Genomic DNA, 17,394 nt, shown 5'->3' with positions numbered 1-17,394 from the left:
AGCATGAGGCTCTCCCTCCATCCCAGCCGCTTACCGTATGATTTTCCCACTGGTGGGCCTGAGGATTGAAATAAGAGAGTAAGAACAGCTGCTTCTGAAAGCGCTGACAGTTCCCGGGAAAGCGGAATGTGGCAAGTGCCAACTGGTGAAAGCAAGTTCCAATTTCCTTTGTGTGTGTTTGTGATATTTATTTTATCTTTTTCAAAGCAAACGCTGTTGAGTACTCCGATGAGAAATACATCAAACCACTTCCATCTTGACTTGACTTCATGAAGGGATTTTGAGCCTACACTCATTAAAAAGCCCAAGTATTAGAAATGTGAAAAGAAATTTAACATCATTACTGTCAAACTCACAATCAAAGGTAATTTAAATAAGTTGACAAACATCAGATCTCAGCCTTTTAAAAGCAGCGGATAGTGATGACAGGTCCTCATTGTGCCAGGCCCGTGGAAGCTGAGAGTTTTGTCACTCTGCTGTTTCTTCTCTAAGACTTGCATGAACCTTGTGCATGGCTCCTCTTTATATTATTCTGAGGGCATTTTCTGCACTCACCAAATAGCTCCTTAAGGAATTTTTAACTTGCCTCGCCGCAGTTATCCTTTCAAATAAAGGAGGTTTGCAGAGTTCTGCGGTGACAGAGTAGCTATATCGGCGGAAATCACAGAACAAGGCATTTCTCCGTTGTGTTTTAAGAGACACAAAGCCGGCACGTGTGCCCCGTTACTGCACTCCAGGGGTGCCCCAAGCTCCCCATGGAAACGGTGGTCTCCAGGCAAGCGAGAGGCGGGCACGGCTGTGGTCCGCGAAATCTGCCTCATACTCCAGCCACCATCTTCCCGGTCCCATCAGGACCCATTCACTTCCCGGGGAAACCTTCCAGGCACCGAATCCTCCCAGCCAGCCTGGCCACGCGTGGGGCCGGGGGCAGACGCGCGTGAGGCACGCAGGCACCTCGGCCCAGACACGGAAGCTGGGGGCCAGGCCCTCTTGGTGGTGGGTGGCTCGGCCGCAGCAGCTGGAGATGGCAAGAGAGCCTGGCACTGCAGGGGACGCACGGGGGCCCGTGGAGCCCAGCGCAGGGCCAGGCTCGTCGTGGGGGTGGGCAGGCGGCCGCGTCGGCTACAGGCACAGCGCTGGCTTCCTCTTCTCCCTGCCTGGGGTCAACCAGACCAGGACACACCCAGCAGGAAGTGGTAGCAGCAAGAGTTTCAGGGAGGGGTGGAAATGTCCCCTGCCAGGCAGGTCCAGGCATGGGGGGCGGTGTAAGCGGGGTGGGGGCTTACCTGCAGAGCCCAAGCCCCACCTGAAGCTCCCTCCAGGGGCTGCCTCCAGGTTGCGAGAACAGGGTCTCCCATATCCCATATTCTTCCAAGAAGGCCACAAATCTGAATATTTATGATTATATAATAGCTCCTGACTTTATTGAGGCCAAGAAATGGCTGTGGAAAAGCCTTCCTTTCTCAGTCTTCTCTTAAGAAACACATGAGCTCACAATACGGAGAAACTGTATACATGCGGTAAATGATTCAGCCACAGCTCTCTCCTTTCACCTGGAGAGAAACCCTATGACTGTAAGGAATGTGGGAAAGCCTTCATTGCTACTTCATCCGTTCAGAAACATGTGCTGACCCACACCAGAGAAAAAACCCAGTGCACGCAGGGACTGTGGGAAAACCTTCAGGAATCCCTCTTGCCTTCGGGAGTGTGGGAGGCTCACACTGCAGCAAGCCTGACGGCGAGCAGCACCAGCACGAGCCTGACGGTGCCCTGGCAGACGCATACTCTGTGGGCACTCTGCAATGACATGACTAGGAAAGCCTTAAGTGGCCCTTCACACCTTCTTCCTCATTCTAGAACTCCCCTTGGGGAGAAGCACGTATCATACCAGTGTGGGAGAGGCTTCAGGTACGGCTCTTTTCTTACCTCATATTGAGAGAAACTGCATAAGTGTTATGACTCTGCATCACCTTTACTAGGGAGAGTTTTATGCTAACAGTGCTACAGCACATTAATGTGCAAGAAATAAAGTTTCTATATCACTCTAAACACCCCTTGACTTACATCACAGAAGTTGGGATATGCAATATTTTTGTTAGTGTCTGATTCTCATTTTTCTTGGACCATTGGTTACTTAGAAGTGTGTTAATCTGTAGACCCTAAGCATTTTTTAGTTATCTTTGAGTAACTGATTTTTAATTTCATTGTAAAAATGCATGTTCCTGATGATACATATATTTTTCACTATTGTTCGAGACTTGCCATGTGGACAGCTGTTTGCTGTCCCATATCCTTTCTTTTCCCTTCTTCCTAAATAACAAAACCCCAGTTTTGTTCAGGTTTGCATTTTGAACAATCTCCTATAGACTCCTTCTCCCGGCCTTCCTTGCAGTTATGAGGGGTCGTGCCCTACAGTCCTGGCCAATGAGATGTAGCGTCTAAGGAAGCTCATGGGAATGGGGAAGGCATTTTTCCTTTTTCCCTCTGCCTTATCCCTTCTTCTTGCCTGTGAAGCAGATCAAGGCACTGACAAGTACACACTGATGAAGACACAACAGGGAGACACAGGTTTTGCCCGGCTGCACCAGACTTGGAATGCTCGTTTCTAGACTTCGTGTTACTTGAGAAAAATTAACTCCTAATTGATTTTTTTTAAAAAATACATGCAGATATGCATGCGAGTAAAAATTTGCCTTCTTCCTGCGTTTGGATGTGAATGGGTGAGGATGTGATATTAGATGCTCTAGCAGCCACCATGTGACCATGAGGGGAAACAATTAAGAACAAACCAATATGTTGAGGAAGGTGCAGAAATAATATGGAAAGAACCTGGGTCCTTGGAGAAATGAGAGACCTTCTGAACCAATCCTGTAACTGCCCAGTTTTAGGCTTCTTGGCGTATAAGATAACCCATTTGTTTAAAGTCTTCTAGTTGAATATTCTGTTACTTGACGCTAATACAAAATAGCACCTGAAGGTCCCAAAGACACTGAGATTCCAATTGTGAAATCCCAGATGCATGACATGTGGGTGTACATTTTCTGGTGTTAGATGTATCCTTCCCCAAAACCCTAACGATGCAAAATGTAGATTACTGCTTGTATCACTTACACAAGAAATTGACCCCAGCAAGACTGACCTGCCTTTTCCAGTGCTGTTCCCTGCCTGTGTGAGTCTCAGTGAGTTGGGGGGTATGTTCGTGTGATATAAGCCCAGGAAAGCAGACAGACCCTCTGAGCTGGGTTTGTGGTTCCAGTGAACAGAGACCCCCAGATGCAGCCAAACCATGGCTGTGGGAACCTACCTGTAGGGTGCGAGAGTCTGGCTGACCTCTTCCTGCCCCAAGTAAGGGGCGATCACCCCACACCTGGGCACCCTACAGCACAGGAAGGTCATATGGAAAGCTACACCTGGAACTCTGTTGCCACCATTGGTGATCCTGCAAAAAGCCCCAGGTCCCTTTAGCCAACTGCAAATACAAATACTTGGGTTTGCCCCCAGACATTTTCCGGTTAGCGCCCCTCCCTGCCCGGGTCTCCTGCCGCCCCCGCCGTGTGCTGATGCACCGCCAAAGGCCACCTGCCTTGGTTTCACTGATAAAAGCTGAGAGTTCATCAAAGACTGCGCCATGCCAGCTGAGAAGACGTCGTTTAAGGACTAGGTGGGCTGGATCTTAGATGCCCAGGGTGTCCCCAGGCCAGAGCAGAGTCAAATCGGTGGAAACAGGGCCTGGCCGGGCCCCAGCCTGTTCCCAGCTGGACATGGGTAGTCACCCCCCCACACCAAAGTCCCAGGGGTGGGCCCTTCCTCTAACATCGGGGGGAGGGGTGGTGGTAAAATAACCCCCACTTCTTCCCCGGGGGATGAACACCTGGCCCGCGGTTACCAGGCGTCCCTGGTGTCGTGGAAAAAGACTTGGGCATAAAATCAATAGCTCTGTGCGTGTCATTCGAATGCAGCCCTAATGAGCCCAGAGCTTGTTCTAACACGTTCCCAGACAGCGCACGCTACAGCCCCGGCTCTCCCTGCGGCGGGTGAGGCTGGCTCAGTGGACACCCGGCAGCGTGGACACGGGGACATCAGCAGTGCTGGGCCAGGGCTGGGTCCTGGGGCCCCAGAACCTGCTGGCACATCTTGTTCCGCACCCGGGGACCCCTCCTCGCCCCCTTCTCAGGGGAGGGGAAATGGACGGTTGCTCCTGAGCCTTCGGAGCTGCCTGGAGGAGCCCCTGCGGGGGGTGGGGTGGGGTCTTCTCTAGTTTGCACCTTTGAGAGCCACCCCAGCCTTGCTTAGGCCAAAGCATGTCATGAAAGGCTCAGACCTCAAGGCTGAATTCCCTGCGCCCCCGCCCACGGCGTGGCAGCTCCTTTCCCTGCAGCAAGGGCAGCCCTGGGCCACCCCCTTGGGGTGGCTGGGGTGAGCTGTGACCTTGGGGTCAGACGCCCGAGGCCTGGCCCCGACGTCCCACCGAGGCACAGTGCTGGGGTGCGGTTCCACCTGCTTGGTTTCCCACCTGTACAGTAAAGGTGCCGCACCTGTCCTACTTCCTGTCGAGGTCTGGAAATAACAACGGAAGTGACGTGGGTGAAACGCCGCGTGTCAGCAGCCCCCCTCCAGGCCCTCCTCCCGGTCAGGGCCCCTGGGCTGGTGGGGTCTGCGGAGAGGACAGCCGCCGGCCTCGCAGGGCCGCCTCCTCGCCGGGGAGCCTGCGCTCTGTCTGCAAGGACGCCACGCTGACTGTGCACACAGGTGTGTGATTCTCCCCCACTAAGAAGTCCCTTTTTTAAAAATACTCTGTCTTGAGAAATGGCTCCGAAAGGACGTGCTCGTACGCTGAGCGCCGCACAGTCACAGTCGTGGCTCGCCCTGAGACCTGCTGAGCAAGAGGCTCGCTGCTCTTATTGTTATGGCTATTTACCGGCAGATCCTGCTGTTGGAGAAAAAGCCTGGGATTGTTGTGAGCTCATCATGAAACGCCTCGTTATGGAAAACTCTTCCTGAACGGGGCAGCAGGGCGGATGCCAGTGTAGACGGCATTCGTTCCCAGGAGCTGAAAAGCGACTGGCAGAGTTGGGCTTAAGTGAAAATGTGTACAGTTTTCTCAAGCCAAAGTTGCATGTTTCAAGAGCCTTGAGTTTTCCCAAATCCAGTGTTAGCTGAGAACATTTGCCTCTGCTGCAGGGGACAGCGTCACCACCGGCCCATCACCTCCCCAGGAGCCTCCCCGTTAAAGGCCCCCAGAGCGCTGTCTGATGCCCTCCAGCTGCCCCTCTGCAGGGCCAGCTGCCCCCAGGCAGGACTGCCGGGCAGACCTCTCACCCGGGAAGGAAGGGGCAACGGGAGTCTCCCGCAGCGCCCACGGGGAAAAGCCAGGAGGCCTGGGTAGGAGGCGAGGCTGCCCCCGGGGGCAGTGGCAGTGCTGGAAATTTGTCCCAAAACAATCTATTTGAGACGTATATATGGAGATCTAAATTAGCATTTTTCAGCATTGTTAAGATACCATTCCATAGTCTTTGTGCTTCTATTGTTTCTGATAAGAAATCAGCCATAATTCTTATTGCTTTTATTATAACTTTATTTCCTCTGTCTGTTGTTAAGATTTTCTCTTTCTCTTTGGCTTTCAGAGTTTGACTATGATAGCCTTGATGTGGTTATCTTTTATTTCATCCTGATTAAGGCTGCTGTGCTATAAAAGAAAGCAATTTAATTCTATATAAGGCAACTTTACCACAAAAATTAGGAATTGATAGCTACATTTATCAAGCATTAAGAACACAACCGAATACAAGGAAAGTTTCTTCAATTTGCTTTAATTTCTGTAAATACCAATCACCACCTGTAGTTACTGTCCTAAACAACTTGCAGGGCCTTATAACTTAATGGGAAGAAGACAAGATTTTACTAGTGACACAAATGGCTGGGTAATCTCTAAGGAGGAAAAGTGGCGGGGTGACGGTGGATGTCTTAGTAAGCAGCACACCATCAAACACTAGATGTAGAGTCAAGACTTAGAAATTGTCTCCCCCAAACCCTTTATTTCACCCAATGCCCATGGTCACCACCCCTGCCATGTTACCTTCTTTTTCCCAGCCCACAGCTATGGCCTCTTGGGGAGTCTTTTACAATCAGTTGACTGAGGAAGGGAAAACTCAGGCCTGGTTTACAGATGGTTCTGCATGATACACAGGAACCACCTGAAAGTGGTCAGCTGCAGGACTACAACCTTTTTCTGGGACATCCCTGAAGGACAGTGGTGAGGGCAAATTCTCACAGTGGGCAGACTTCAAGCAGTGCACATTTGGCTTGGAAGGAGAAATGGCACAATGTGTGTTTGCCAACTGATTCATGGGTTGTTGCCAATGCTTTGGCTGGGTGGTCAAGGACTTGGAAGGAACATGATTGGAAAATTGGTGACAAAAGAGGTCTGGGGAAGGTATGTGGATAGAACTTTCTGAATAGGCAAAAACATGAAAATATTTGTGTCCTATGTGAATGCTCACTGGAGAGTGACTTCAGCAGAGAAAGTTTTTAATAATCAAGTGGATAAAGGAAAACAGTCAGTCTCTTTCCCCAGCCAATCCTGTCATTGCCCAATGGGCTCATGAACAAAGTGGCCATGTGGTAGAGATGGAGGTTATGCACTGGCTCAGCAACATGGACTTCCTCTCAACAAAGACCTGGCTACCACCACTGCTGAGTGCCCAATCTGCCAGCAGCAGAGACCCACACTCAGCCCCTGATATGGGACCCTTCCTTGAGGTGCTGAGCCTGCTACTTGATGACAGGTTGATTACATTGGGCCACTTCAATTGTGGAAGAGGCAGCAATTTGTTCTAAGTGGAAGAGACACATACTCCAGATGTCTTCCTTGCATGCAATGCTTCTTCTAAAACTACCATCCGCAGACTCACAGAATATCTTATCCACCACCATGGTATTCCACACAGTCTTGCTTCTGATCAAGGAACCCATTTCAGAGCAAATGCTATGCAGAAATGGGCACATTCCCATGGAATTCACTGGTCTTACCATGTTCTCCATCACCCTGAAGCAGCTGTCTTGATAGAACAGTGGATGCCTTTTTGAAGACTCATTTAAGGCACCATCTAGGTGGCAATACCTTGCAGGGCTGGGGTGATGTTCTCCAGGAGGCTGTGTATGCTCTAAATCAGCATCCACTCTATGGTGCTGTTTCTCCCATAGCCAGGATTCATGGATTCAGGAATCAAGGGGTGGAAATGGGAGGGGCACCACTCACCATTGCCTCTAGTGACACACTAGGAAAACTCTTGCTTCCTGTCTCTGCAACCTTAAACTCTGCTGGTCTACAGGTTTTAGTTCCAAAAGGAGGAGTACTTCCACCAGGGAACAGAGCAATGATTCCATTTAATTGGAAGCTAAGACTGTCACCTGTCCTTTTTGGGCTCTTGTGCCTCTAAATCAACAGGCAAAGAACAGAATTACTGTTCAGGCTGGGGTAATTGATCCTGACTATCAAGGGGAAATAGGACTACATCTACACAATGGAGGTAAAGAAGAGTTTGCCTGCAATAGAGGAGATCACCTATGATATCTCTTAGCACTACCATTACCTGTGATTAAAGTCAATGGAAAATTGCAACAGCCCAGTCCAGGCAGAACTGCCAATGGCCCAGAAACATGAGGAATGAAGGTTTGGGTCACCCCACCAGGTAGAGAACCAAAACCAACAGAGGTGCTTGGTAAGAGTAAAGGGAACATGGAACGGGGAGTTGAAGAAGGAAGTGATAAATATGAATTTAAACCATGGCATCAGTTACAGAAGCAAGGACTGTAATGGTCATGAATATTTCTTCCTTGGTTTCTTATGAACGTGTTTGTATATGTACATAAAATGAAAATATTTGTTTTTTTTCCCCTAACATTTTCCCTTATCTTATGATATGAGTTGTATTAGTTTCATGCCATAGTATTTCAGGATGACAAGTTTAAGAGTGAATGTTATCCAAGGCCTTGCACCCTATTCTGGAGGAAATTAGTGCATTTCTGGTTGTACACAGGAAAGGTGAACATTGTTAGGCAGAAATATAAGATATATAGATATATATATATATCTGTTATTATTTTTATTTAGAGGCTAAATATTGTTTAAGGTGATGTGTATGGCTGCCAAGTTGACAAGCTTAACTGTATTGGTTAAGCGAATGTGTCAACTTGTCCTGGTAATTGTGCCCAGTTGTTTGTTCAAGCAAACACTGGGCTAATTGTGATACAAGGACAATTATGGACTTTAGTCATCAGTGAGTTGATTGTATAAATGGCTTATTATATCTATAACAACTAAGAAGACTGTTGTCAGCAATGAGTGGTGTCTCATCCAATCAGCTGAAAGCCTTAAAAGGGGAAGTGATTTCAGCATTCAGGGAGAGAGAATCCCCATCTTTATTTCAGAGAGCCAGCATCTCCTAGAAACTCATCATGGACCTTCATCAGAGCCCCTGGTTTGCAGCCTGCCCTGCGGAATTTGGACTTGTGCATACCCCTGGTCAAAGAAGACAATTTTATAAAATCTCATACTATTTGCTGACATTCTCTGTTTGCCTAGAGAACCCTGGTTAATGCATCCCCTTCATTTTTTTTTTCCTACCTCCTGCACTCCTGGCCCACCCTTCTCCTCTCCTTACATCCTCTCCTCTGCTCCCCTGCAAGGTCTAACCCAGGATGCACCTCTCCCCCTACCCCATCTCAAGAAGTCAAGCTTCCTTGGCATTTCCCAAGCCAATGAGCAAGGTCAGCCTTACTATCTGTAGCAGTTTGATATCGCTCATGTGTTCCAAAAAGAGATACTGGATTTCGTAAACTGGTCTGTTCCTCTGGACCTATTAGATTGTATTAACTTCAGAGGTTTCACTTTTGCTTGATTAAATTATGATTAAGACTTTGAGAGAAGCTCTATTACATATGGCAGAGGAGCCGGGAAGAGAAACGAGTCATTTGCCTGATAATTTATAGTTGACCTTGTAGAGAGAACAGAACAGCTAAGCCAGGAGAGAAATAAGCCCCAGGAGAGAGACAAGCCTTATGCCAGCCTAGAGCTAAGAAAGGAAGCAGCTGGGACCGTGGTGCCTTAAGAGGAAAGAGGAAGGCTGAACCCTCGCAGACATCACCCGCCATCTTGCTCCTACACGTGGCCACTGATGAGGTGAGAAATTACCTCTTATGGTACCTTGAGTTGGACTCTTTAGGGCCTGGTAACTGTAAGCTTCTACCCCAAATAAATGAAACCCAATGGAATTCTGGTACTTTGCATCAGATCCCGTTTGACTGCCTAATACACTTTCTAACTATGAAAGCCTGGCCCCATCAGAAAACCTTGGAACCTGTAAGAGGGCTGTTTTGATAACCTCTCTCCTCCATGAATCTGCCCATATTTGCCAGAATTCTCCTTATCTCAAGGCAGGATTGAATTTTATAGCATCATTGACTGCTGTGAACAGCAGTGCCTTCTGCAAAGCTTGCTCTTATAAAGCGCCCTCCACATAAACTTTACACCTAATCTCCACGTAATAACATCACCCTAAAGGTCCACAAAGAGGGCAAGTGCAATGATAATGTCAAAGGGATCAATAAAAAGAATGAAAGATTCTAGAATATGACTGCTATCAGGCCCTTGGAAAATGTGAATTGAACACCCTCGATTTGCAGATGTGGGCACTAAACCCAGGTTGATGATAAGATTTTCTGAGGTCCACTGAGATTCAGGTCTGGCTGGACCCCAGGTGATGTGAACACTGCCTGGCAGCCTGCTGCTGAGGCCACACTGTGTATACGTTTGTGTGAACCTGCTGCTGAGGCCATACTGTGTGTGTGAGCCTGCTACTGAGGCCACGCTGTGTGTGTGTCAGCCTGCTACCAAGGCCATGCTGTGTGTGTGCACATGTGAATGGGGTAATGTACTGACTGCTGCAGATGGGTCAGGGGCCTCCACAGTCTAGGGTGGGTAGGTTCCCCAAAAGAGCAAGGAAAGGCTTTGTGACTTGACCTCGGTTTCCATTTTAAATGTGAGCTTTAGGGTGTGTGTGCAAGTGTGTATGGGTGTGCATGCTTAAACATGTACTTATATGAATTCTGCATGAGTATGTGAATGTATGCATGTGTGTGAGTGTGTGATTTTGAAGTATGTGCATGAATGTGAGAATGCACGAGTATATGTGGAAATGTGAGTGAGTTAATGTGGCTTGTGAACATGTACATGAGTGTTAAAGAAAGGAAATGTGCACATATGAGTTTCTGCACACACGTGTACACACATACGAGTGTGGCATGAGTACACGTGTATGAGTATGGGTATGGAGTATGTACACACACGTATGAGTGTGCACACATGTGTGAGTCTGAGTGTGTACAGTGAGTGCACACATCAGTGAGTGCATGTACACGTGTATGAAGTGGGTTCACACATGTATGAGTATGTGAGTGTGTGCATATGTGTATGTACATGTGTGCGAGTGCGTCAGGGCATTAGTGCTCAAGGTCACGTCCCTCTCACTCTGCAGCCCATCCCCACCCAGCCCCTCTCTCTGCAGGGCACTCACCCCTAGCAGGCGGTTTGCCTGGGTCCCCCCAGTGAGTGGCCTGAAGGCTGGAGACAGCCTGGCCCCTGGGCTGCCCATCCCCACCCCCATCCCCACCGGGCCCTGCTGTGGCGCCTCCTCCTCCCTCAGTGAGGAGGCTGATCCTGAACCCCAAGGAGGCCGACCCCAACCCCAGTTCACAGGCCACTGGGAGGGTGACCCCAAAACCCAACAAGGAGGCCGACCCTAACCCCTGTTTGCAGGCCTCTGGGAGGGCAACCCCAGCCCCAACTCGCAGGCCTGTGGGAGGGTGACCCTGAAACCCAAAAGGAGGCCAACCTCAACCCCAGCTTACAGGTCTCTAGGAGGGCCACCCTGAATCCCAACTCACAGGGCTGTAGGAGGCCAACACTGAACCCCAACTCCCAGGCCTCTGGGAGACCCGCCCTGGCCAGAGCTCACAGGCCTCTGGGAGGCCGACACTGAACCCCAGCCTGCAAGCCTCTGGGAGGCCTGCCACGGCCCAGCTCGCAGCCACTCCACTCTTACCCGGCGGGCACCTGCAGGGCTCTGGGCCCAGGCCACCCCCCTCACCAGGCCGCTCTTGCTCCCTGAGGGCTCCTCTCCAGCTCTTCCCACAAGGGATCTCGCCTGAGCCGAGTCCACAATGCACGCCCCATTTCTTCACACCCTAGTCCTCACTGGGGCTGGTTAGCTTAGCCCCCACAAGATCTGTACCCCCAGAATCTTCACACCAGACTGTGCTCAGGGAGTCTTCCATGAAGTGTCAGGGACCACCACACCGGGCATGGAGAGCTCTCTGTGGAGCCCCTGCCATGTCACTGCGCCCACTTCCTGGCCTAGGGAAGTGCCCCCCGCCACATCGCTGCTCATCGGCACTGCCAGGCCTCCACGCACCCCAGCCAGGAGCCTGTGCACAAGGCAGGGACCCCACAAGCCCTGAATTCAGATTCTTAGAGGGATTCCAAATGGTGCAGAAGACTATGTGAGGTGACAACTTTCAACTATGTCACTTCTGGTGTAAATAATTCATTTTAAACTAAATTTTGAAAATAGTTCAGTGAAGATAATGAAGATTTAAATTCTGTTCAGGTTCAGCCAAAAGCAGGAAAATGAATTCTACAGGAATACTGCTCTGGTGTCTGCTACTCTGCGGTTTTCTCTTTATGTTAGCTATCATTTATTTTCCCAAGGATGCAATACAAGAAGCTCCATTAAAATAGCATTGATTTAACATTAAAATTCCAAACAAAATGCCATTCTGATTGTCACTACAATTGTCCTGTCTTGGGTCAAATCCTCTCCCTGTGCACTGGGGACTGCGCTTTCCACTAATTACTGCCACATCTATTGATACTGCATCCATTCTTGCGTTCACGGAACAAAGACTCTTTCAGAGCACTCAAAGCCCTTTTCAAAAACTCAAATAATGGTCCAATAGTTCCCCCAAGAAATTTAAGTTTGCATTTTAGTAAAAGAACCTAAATCAACAAATCTTTCCAATATTCACAGCATCTTTCTTATCTTGGAAATAAGGAGATTTTTAAGTTCCTTGGATGAGAAATCCACTCATCCCCTTCTGGCCCTTTCCAGCAGGTCAGAAGCCCATATGCTGGCCCAGGAAGCACCATGCCTTGCCATCCTCACCGTGTCCCCCTGGCGGGGGGAGCGGCTGGGAAGGCTGGGCTGGCCGCCACCCACCCACATGCCTCAGTGGAAAGCCTTCCAGTCAAGCGCAGGTAGTTTATGCACAGAAAGCAAAGACCCCGTAACTCTCCTACTTAACTCGACCTTCAACATCTAAAGATGTTGGAGACAAAAAGTTACTCTTGGGGCCACTTCCCTTTTTTTTTTTATATTAAAATTATTTATTTTTACAAATTACATTCAAAAAATATGAGGTCCCAATCAACCCCACCACCCCCACCCCCCACTCCCCCCACAGCAACACTCTCTCCCATCATCGTGAGACATCCATTGCACCCAGTAAGTACATCTCTGAACATCACTGAACCCCATAGTCAATGGTCCACATCATAGCCCACACTCTCCCATCCATCCAGTGGGCCCTGGGGGGATCTACAATGTCCTGTAATTGTCCATGAAGCACCACCCAGGACAACTCAATGTCCTGAAAATGCCTCCACATCTCATCTCTTCCTCCCCTTCCCCAAACCCAGCAGCCACCATGGCTACCCTTCCCACACCCATTCCACATTTTCTCTGTGGACATTGGATTGGTTGTGTCCATTGCACATCTATGTCAAGTGGAGACATAGATTCCACATGGATACTGGATGCACTCCTCCTGCTTTCAGTTGTAGACACTCTAGGCTCCATGGTGTGGTGGTTGCCCTTCTTCAACTCCATGTTAGCTGAGTGGGGTCAGTACAGTGGGTTCCTGATACTAATGGCTATGCTTTTGAGCCTATACATCTGCAATAAGAACAAGGCCTAGAGTAGCACTGGGCCTGGGAGTTTCCTCCTGACAGCCTTCATGTTACTCAAATGGGGCCACTTCCCTTTCAAGTGCGTTTAGCTTTGGTCACATGTGTACAGTCTGGCTGCACTGGCTGTCGAAGAAAGAGACCTGTGTGGTAACGAGGAGATCAGCGAGTGCATGGAGAGGCGCTCCTCCTTGCCTTCACCCAGGAGCAGCCCAGCTGGACTTCACAGCCACCCAGGGGCACGGGGTGCCCACGGGCCAGCAAGCAGGAGGACAGGCAAAGAGCCTTCCCCACAGCCCCAAGGGGATGAGGCTGCACATGCACATGTGTGAAGAGACGAAGGGTTCATCTTCTAGAATGTTCCCCCAGGAGCCGTTTGGCCCTGAGGGCATGACGAATTGTGCAGCCGCAAGCCTCAGTTTCTGCATCTGTAAGTGGGGAGGGGAGCACCTCCCTCCCGAGGTGGCACAGAAACTGGGGGTCGATGTGGGCCATCGGTACCCAGCCACCTGCTCTGGGGCCGCTCTGGGAGCTGCTGCCGCCCGTCTCGCGGCAGACGGTCACGGACAGGCTGCACTGGGTGTAGCATCCGAGGCATCCAGGAAGAGCTCAAGTACAGTTAGCAGCTGCCAAGACCGAGGCGTAGACTCAGAGTTGTTATCGCACTCAGGTTTTACTTGGAAGTCAGGAAGCTTTTAAACCTCACAGGAAGGATGGATTAACTCTGTCCTGGGAGGCTGTACTAGTCAGCCAAAGGGGAGCTGAAGCAAAATACCAGAAGTCTGTTGGCTTTTATAAAGGGTATTTATTTGGGGTAGGAGCTTACAGTTCCAGGCCATAAAGCATAAGTTACTTCCTTCACCAAAGTCTTTTGCCACGAGTTGGAGCAAGATGGCTGCCAATGTCTGCCAGGGTTCAGGCTTCCTGGGTTCCTCTCTTCTCAGGTCTTGCTTCTCTCTGTGCTCAGGTCCTGTTTCTTCCACAAGGTCATCTGAAGACTATGAGGGTCTCTAGGCTTTGCCTCTCTCCACAAGGTCAGCTGTAGACTATCAGGTGAACAGCTCCATCTCTCTCCCTGGATTTCTGCCATGTCTAAGGAGCCATCTCTACTCCTCTGTGTTCTTCTCCTGGCTCAGGTCCTCTTCCCAGGGCTGGCTTCTCTTTCCTCTGTGAGCTTACTTCCTGGGGCTCCAACTTAAGGCTTCAGCATCAAACTCCAACAGCAAAACCCCTCAATTCTGTCCTTTGCTGTGTCTTATATGTGAGTCCCCACCCACTAAGGGGCAGGAACTCAACACCCTACTGATGTGACCCAATCAAAGCCTTAATCATAATTGAATCATGCTCAGGTACAGACCAGTTTACAAACATACTCCAATATCTATTTTTGGAATTCATAACTATATCAAACTGCTACAGAGGCTGATGACACATTCTGGAAATTGTGCTTCTGTTTGGAGGGATGGTGGCACTGAGCAGTACAATGAGCTTCTTGCCTGCCCCCCTTACTGTGGCTTTAACGGAAGCAGCATAGATGGGGAGTACTTCCTGTTGGTTTGTTTATCTGAGAGAAAGTTGTTCATCTCTTTCCCCCATAATTTTTGAGAAAAAAATTTAATCGATATATGAGTGTGTAAAAAGAAAATTTACTATGGCTAAGAGACTTAAAATGGAATTGGAAGATTACTCTTAAGCAGGTCTCAGCCAGATATCACAAACTGCGAAAGTGTGCAAAGCCTCAACACCTGCATTCCCCAACACCCTAAGAACATCCGGGCACCAAAAGCAAACCCTAGATAAAGGACTCAGCCAACCTGAAGGACACCTGGAGCACACCAGGTCTCCACCAACTTCAAGCAAGTCTTCCTTTTCTTTAAAAACCCTTGCCTGAAAGACCAAAGCAGGATAAAATTTGGGTTCCCCCCTGAATCTATGCTCCCCAAGTTGCAATTTACACTTTTTCTGCTTTGCACCCTGGTTTATTTCTAGACTGACAGCTGACTAAATAGACCACAAACACCTGTACAGCATTTACCAAAAATCACACATGTGCACACACACATGCACACTCAGACCTCCACAGTCACACACAGATACAGGCACACACACGTGCACACATGCACACATGTCATTGGTAGTCCTTGTTGAATAATTTGAAAAGAAGCTGTACGCCATGAATCTTGACCTTAAATTCATTGTGCTTCTTCCAAAAATACAGAACTCCAGAATACTGAGAATAGCACTGTTGGGGCAAAATCAGTAATAACAGCTCATATGTAGCCCATGTTTAAGCTTCTGCCTATCATGTAGGAGGTTTGACCCCTTGGTTAATTTATTTTTGCAACTATTTAGTAAATTGTGGTCTGATTACCTGAGCTCACAGTAATACCCTTGTTTCAGAAGAATAATTCATGCAGTAACTTTAGCACCCATGTATGATCCTTGCCTGAATGATCACATTGCATTTAAAAAAATGTGGATTTTCTAGTATTTGCCTTCTTTTAGATGGTGTCCCTTATTATGTTCTGCTGTTTAGAAAGCTCCCTCTCCTCCTTTTCTCTCTCTTTCTCTTTTCTTATAAGATGTTGGTGGATGAATGATTCATATAAAATCCACTGCAGTCAGTGTTCTTTTGCTCAAACAGTTCCAAATCTGAACGACGGAGACCCCACAAGGATCCTAATGCTGCCGGTGAGGAGCCTGTAGCATAATGGAAAACTTGGCTGGCCTTTGTCCCCAGTTCCTGGGGAAGCAGGAATCAGTGTCTTTGGAACTTCCCATTACAGGAGCAGCTTTCCTTCGTGGTGGGCCTGGACCAGGCAAGAGCTAATGAGATGGTGGGTAGGGGCCTCACCAGAAAGACCAGCTGTGATTAGGGGATGGGGGCAACAAGTCACACTGTATCAGCCCACTTCCCTGACCTCTGGGAAGGAAGGGGTTTGCAGACTGAGTTTAACATGTGATTGGACGTCTATGATTCCACAGATTCCATCAATCCTGCCTACGTAACCTCAAATAAACTCCAGACAGTTGATGCTCCAATGAGCTTCCACGACTGACTTTTTCAAGGAGACCTCGTGCCTTTTAGAACCCAAATTCTGGATGTTATTTCATCTATTTTGATATTTCATGAGGAATAGAAGACAAAGATGTTATTTTATAAACCTTCTGAAATCTGTTAACAAAATCAATATCCAATGTATTTATGTGTTTTAAGTATATTCAAATGCTGGCTTATAATAATACAAATGCTACTTATTTGAATTTTTAAAAACTGTGTTTTATAAGTTAACTATAATTACTTCCTTAAGCTATCAGATAGAACTATTTATTTTCCTATGACTTCTATATATTTTTTAATGTTACATTAAAAAAATGTGAGGTTCCCATATACTCCCCACCCCCCTCATCCCACTCCTCCCTCATCATTATTTATAGATAAGATAATAAATCAAATACAATGAGTTCTGAGGAAGCTGCTGACATGGTACCTGGGACTTATAGTGTAAAAGTCTTGTCTCTTACACTAAAATAATGCTTAACTTTATAAATGAAATGCATAGATTCTAGATTACCACATTTTCAAATTTGGCCCTGAATCTTTGGAAATGGATGTGAGTTCTCAAGAACATCACAACTCTGAACCACGGGACAGACAGAATGACCTCCTCTTACTTTCCCCCCTCAGATCTGAAAAGCAGGTTTTCATGATAAATGTCTTAGAGGGACAACAGGCAACATATTGACCTGAGCCCACTTGGACCTTTACGTCTTTACAACATCCACTGCCAAGTACTAGATACGTAGAAGCCTGATGCAGTCATCAGATGTAGAGTCAATTTGCTGCAAAATGGATACCTAACCCAACAGCTTTACAAGCATCACAATCACTTTTTAAACTCAACAATAAACATTGATTTTTGTTTGATAAAATATCAGTTCTGGTGAGTTATATTCTTTAGCTATGCATAAAAGTGATGTAAAGAGGGCTTTATTGTCTACTTATTTCCTGTAAATGGTTTTCGAAAAAATATATGTAGGAGTTAATGATCAATTAGTCAAATTTCTATTTCACTTTGTTTACTAATCCTGCTGGTAAAATGTAAAGAATCAAGCTTAATATTAAAATGCAGGCTATCTACATAAGCTTGCTTTGGTAAACAAATATGGGTCAAGTTTCTATCTGTGTCACTGAAGTACTGATCCACTTAAAATGTGGTCTCACTTAAGGGAAGCTGGAGATAGATTGAATTAGATTCATAAACATTCTGCAGTGTCTGAATTGTCACTCACAATTCCTGAGGGATTCCCTCACAGCCACCCAGTAGCCCTACCTAGAGCTAAAAAGCAGAAGGTCACTCAGATCAAGGGTG

At 47.8% G+C, this 17,394-nt stretch overlaps 1 long non-coding RNA gene across 1 annotated transcript; it reads left to right on the top strand.

Annotated features, from left to right (window-relative positions):
- The first annotated feature begins 4,589 nt into the window (after positions 1–4,589).
- LOC139439241 (uncharacterized) lies at positions 4,590–17,186 on the top strand. The gene is made up of 2 exons (XR_011649084.1): positions 4,590–4,749; positions 15,666–17,186. It is a non-coding gene; the product is annotated as an uncharacterized lncRNA (long non-coding RNA).
- Positions 17,187–17,394: the final 208 nt, after the last annotated feature.

The sequence above is a fragment of the Dasypus novemcinctus genome, chromosome 6, assembly GCF_030445035.2.
Source record: "Dasypus novemcinctus isolate mDasNov1 chromosome 6, mDasNov1.1.hap2, whole genome shotgun sequence".
In the NCBI taxonomy this organism is placed as follows: Eukaryota; Metazoa; Chordata; class Mammalia; order Cingulata; family Dasypodidae; genus Dasypus; species Dasypus novemcinctus.
Note: the sequence above shows the minus strand (reverse complement) of the source record. Positions and strands in the feature narration are given on the sequence as shown.